Consider the following 5,000-nt stretch of genomic DNA (forward strand, 5'->3'; position numbering starts at 1 on the left):
CCACCAATTGGCAACAGTCCAATGACACATACTAAGTGTGTGTCATTAGCTTCTGCTCAGGCTTGAGTGGCTTCTTCATTACTTTAGGCCGTATGCAGAATTACTTGTGACATCATTTTCATGTTCAATGTTTTTTTTTTTTTTAACCAATTTTCCTAAAATAGGGATTGATGTCACACACGAGAAGCCTTGAGCTTGATATGATCTGGAAGCACATTTACTTTAGATTAGAGAAACTATGTTAAGATACTCAGCATTCTTCCTTGGGGGGGGGGGGGGGCCCACTGCTGATCTGTATTTCACATGGATGGCCTGCCCAGCAGAGGGCATCCTGGGGCCTCAGGGAGAGCCCGATGGGATGCTGATCAGTGGCTGAGATCGTGACGGTGGGGGGGGGGGGGGGACTGGGTCATTGGTGGGATGCTGATCAGTGGCTGAGATCGTGACAGTGGGGGGGGGGGGGGGGGGGGGGGGGGACTCTGGGTCATTGGTGGGATACTGATCAGTGGCTGAGATCGTGACGGTGGGGGGGGGACTCTGGGTCATTGGTGGGATACTGATCAGTGGCTGAGATCGTGACAGTGGGGGGGGGGGGGGGACTCTGGGTCATTGGTGGGATACTGATCAGTGGCTGAGATCATGACGGTGGGGGGGGGGGACTCTGGGTCATTGGTGGGATACTGATCAGTGGCTGAGATCGTGACGGTGGGGGGGGGGGACTCTGGGTCATTGGTGGGATGCTGATCAGTGGCTGAGATCGTGACGGTGGGGGGTGGGGGGGGGGGACTCTGGGTCATTGGTGGGATACTGATCAGTGGCTGAGATCGTGACAGTGGGGGGGGGGGGAGGGGGACTCTGGGTCATTGGTGGGATACTGATCAGTGGCTGAGATCGCGACGGCGCTTAGTGAGGTGGGTGGGGGGGGACTCTGGGTCAGTAGTGGTGCTGCTCCATGATCAGGTGCTGCTCCCTAGACGGAGCAGTGCTTCAGCAAGGGGCTCGTAGGTCAAAAGGCACTTTTATTCAGGGCCAACCTTAACAATGCAGGAGGAAGAGGAGGAGGAGGAGGAGGAGGTGCACAAGCTACGTCACAAACACTAGGAGGGCAATTTACAGGGTCTGTGTAGTGTTTGTGTGTGTGTGTGAATGTGTTTTTATTTGTTCAGTGCGTGATTTTATTTGTATTTTTGTTCTCTTTCTCTCATCCACCCTCCCCGTGTCTCAGTCTCCGCGTGTTGATTAATCAGGCCTGGGTCTCCGCGTGTTGATTAATCAGGCCTGGGCCTCTGTGTGTTGATTAATCAGGCCTGGGCCTCTGTGTGTTGATTAATCAGGCCTGGGCCTCTGTGTGTTGATTAATCAGGCCTGGGCCTCCGCGTGTCGATTAATCAGGCCTTGGCCTCTGTGTGTTGATTAATCAGGCCTGGGCCTCCGCGTGTCGATTAATCAGGCCTGGGCCTCTGCGTGTTGATTAATCAGGCCTGGGCCTCTGTGTGTTGATGTGTCTGTTCTCAGTTCAGCAGCCATCTCAGATGTAGTGGTGGGAGTTCTAAATACTACCAAGAAAAATCTACAGTCTAACAGTTCTCTTGACCTTTGCTGGATTTATGTTTTGCTCATCTTTTTTTAATGTTATGTATTTGATTAACTTAAGCGGTTCTGTCTCACCCTTCCATTTTAAGGCTCTTTAGTTAAGGTAAGATATAAGACGACTCGTGTCCTTATGAACAGACCAGAATGACGGTCAGTGTTGTGAAGGGAGATGCAATCAATGCTTCTTACTGTGGGTGAGGTGTGTGTTTGTGTGAATCGGTGTGAGGTGTGTGTGTGTATGTGCATATGAGTGTGAGGTGTGTTTATGTGTGCATGTGAGGTGAGTGTGTGTATGCATGTGAGGTGTGTGTTTGCGTTTTTGTCTCTTAACAGGTATACGGACTCAATGTCTAAAAGAGTATTGCCAGTGGTGAATGAAACCTTGAAATTTGATTGGTTGACCCTTGCCCTTCCTTGACTTGCATAATATTAATAACGCAATTTAGAAATCCTTCTCAGGCAAAGGCCCAAATGTTTTTCTACAATCCCTCGATGCAGACGAGTTGCTTAACAGTCTCTGAGAAAGACAATCCGTAGGGAGACCAAGGAGAATTGGCTGACTATCTGCATCATAAAAAAATTGAATCAATAAACCACGTCTCTGTGGGAATCCATTTCTGTGGACAGGCTTGGCCTTCTGAGGGGCACTGCTTAACATGAACTCCTTCAGGCTCGGACAGCGGAGGCCTGTGCCATGTGTGTGTCTGGGTGTGTGTGTGTGGGTGTGTGTTTGGGTGTGTGTGTGTGTGTTTGGGGTCTTGCTTTCATTTAATTTGAGAATGAGCAGAGAGAGAGAGAGAGAGAGAAGGTGAGAATTGAAAATATAAAAAAAGCAAACATGAAACCAAATAAAGGGTGTGGAAAATGGAGAAGCACGTGTTTCACTCGTTTCACGGTAACATTTATTTATGGGGGAGGTTGAACTCAATCAAGCAGTTGTTAGCCACTAAATTCCCATGTCAGCCCAGTTTAATGTCTTACCCCTCCGCAGGTAACAGAGCTGTCACCTGGGGTCCCTATATCCCACCCCAGTATCATACTCCATGTCAAGCTTGGCCTGAACCCCCCCCCCCCCCCCCTCCTGTGTCCAACAACATCCGTCTCTCCCCCCAAAAAAACCCTTAGTGCTGCATAGGTTCCTTAAGCCTTCACACACACACACACACACACACACGTACAAAAGTCAGCTAGTACAAACACTACATGCCTTTAAAAGGGGACACTTGTAATGCCAATGACATATAGAGACTCAAAAACAAGTGGAAAAAAAGGTCAACAAATATAAACAAATACTTTTTTTGTTTGTTTGTTTGTTTTTTTTTCTCCTCAAATGTACAAAGAATGGGATCGAACCCCTCACCCCTTTCAGTTTAGAGTCCTGGAGATAAAGGACTGTTTGGAGGAAGAAATAATGTATAACATAAACAAAGGGAATATAAGAAATCTCAGATGTAAATAAAAAACAAAAAGGTTCTCATAATCCCTCATATGGACGCTCAGGCTGCAGAACCCCTCAGAGGGGGCCGACTCTGAGACGGGTCTAGGAGAACTAGACGTGTGCCACCGGATCAGCGGAAGGTCTAACCCTAGATCAGAACCGGGCCTGCCACACAGACTTGGCGCCCCCTGCTGGGCCACACGGCTCAGTGCTCTGCAGTTTGTTCTTCCTCATTAACACTTTCCCTTACAAAAAAAAAAAAAAAACTGGGAAAAGAAAGAATCACTAAAAATAGGCGACACCTCAACATCCTCTTCTTCTGCCTTCTAGAGTCTAATGGCAGCCACCATGGCCTACTGACCTGGGTAACATGCTGTTGAGTGTGTGTGTGTGTGTGGTGTGTGTGTGTGTGTGGTGGGGGGGGGTTATTGCCTTTGTGTGGTCACTGAAAGTTTCGTTTTAAAATAAAACCCCAGTGCCTCTGGTGGGTGACCCTTCCGTGTATGACCATACTGACATACAACAACGGCGTTCGCCCCTGTGTGTGTGTGAGTGTGTGTGTGTGTGTGTGTGTGTTTGTGTGTGTGTGTGTGTGTGTGTGTAGGGGGGATTATTGACTTTGAGCCTTCCGTGTAAGACCATACAGACATCAAACAACGCCGTACGCCTGTGTGTGTGCTAAAGGGGTTTATGTGGGGAGGTCTGGTTTTGCTATTAGGTTATATTGGGCTGGCAAAGGTTCTATTGGGCTCTATTGGTCTGGCCGAGGTTCTATTGGGTTTTATTGGGCTGACCGAGGTTCTATTGGGCTGGCCAAGGTTCTTTTGTGTTCTATTGGGCTGGCCAAGGTTCTATTCAGAAGACATCAGAGGAATGCAGGATGCTCTCCGATGATTGGACTATTCAACACCTTGTCATGTCACTAAGTGATGTTGATAATTGAGTGACTGAGATGGTTGTGTGAGAATAAGGTGTTGCCTAAAGTCACCACACCAGAGCATGGATGTATTTTCCTCCCTCTGTCATCCCCCCCCCCCCCCTCTCTCTCCAACGGATGTATTCTTTACTGTCAGTTCCAATAGCATAGACAAGAAGAGATCAATGTGCACAGTTGTTTTATAGTGTGAAAGTTATTTAGTGTTAACTATGGCTGGACTGACTGTAAGTTGTTCAGAGCGTATGACCGGGGTCGCCGAGTAGAAACTGAACATGTTGATAGCCTGTGTTGAGTGAGACTTGGAATAGTGCAGGTAAATCAGAGCTGTTAGTAAACAATGCTGAGGGGTATTGAAGAGTGCCTAGTGACCAGGGAGCTACCCCATGACTAACCAACCGAAGGGAGACTGTCATGGGGGCTCAACAAATCAAATGGTGGAACCTGGGCCAATGGGGTGCGTAGCTATGGCTGGTGGGTGGGACTTCTGAGAAGCCTGAGAAATGACTTGGTTTTGTTTATACAGAGATCCCTACACCCCTCTGGGTGAGTGTGGGCATAGAGGAGTCCTATTGCCTAATTCCATGACTACAATATGACAAGTATATAACAGATATATAAAACACGACAACAATAATAGTAACAATAATAATAAAAAGAGAAAAGGGCCGTTTTTGTCAGCTTTCTTATGTTTTTTTTTTTTTTTAAAGAGGATTTTTTTTTTTTTACACTATTTTCTTTTTTTTAGTTTTTTTTTTAAAGAAGGCCATTCTTCTCCTTCTTCTTCCTCTTCCACTCGATGGGGGGGGTGGGCGGGGGTGTGTGGTCACATGACTTGGTCATATGACCACTGCCCACCAGTAGTGTTCTGTTCTGTTTCGCTCCTGTTGTGTGTCTGTGGAGCACCTCAGGGTTAGGGCCAGAGCCATTTTCCTCTGAAGGAAGTGAAGATGATGATGATGAAGATGATGATGACGATGATGATGACGACGCTGACGGCGATGCTGGTGATGGTGATGGTGATGATTCCGGAGA

The 5,000-nt window shown here is 47.6% G+C and overlaps 2 protein-coding genes across 5 annotated transcripts in view; both read right to left on the minus strand.

Annotated features, from left to right (window-relative positions):
* LOC308364918 (histone H1-like) overlaps positions 1-5,000 on the minus strand; it is a gene marked incomplete at its 5' end in the record, with an annotated part of 439,427 nt that overhangs the window by 45,203 nt on the left and 389,224 nt on the right. The window lies entirely within an intron of this gene.
* nfixa (nuclear factor I/Xa) overlaps positions 2,680-5,000 on the minus strand; it is a 100,679-nt gene continuing 98,358 nt past the window's right edge. For all 4 annotated transcript variants that reach the window (XM_080838159.1, XM_080838157.1, XM_080838160.1 and 1 more), the window contains one exon: positions 2,680-5,000. This exon is cut by the window's right edge and continues 244 nt beyond it. The gene's annotated coding sequence lies outside the window, so the exon portion shown is untranslated.

Source organism: Sprattus sprattus (assembly GCF_963457725.1).
Source record: "Sprattus sprattus genome assembly, chromosome: 1".
In the NCBI taxonomy this organism is placed as follows: Eukaryota; Metazoa; Chordata; class Actinopteri; order Clupeiformes; family Clupeidae; genus Sprattus; species Sprattus sprattus.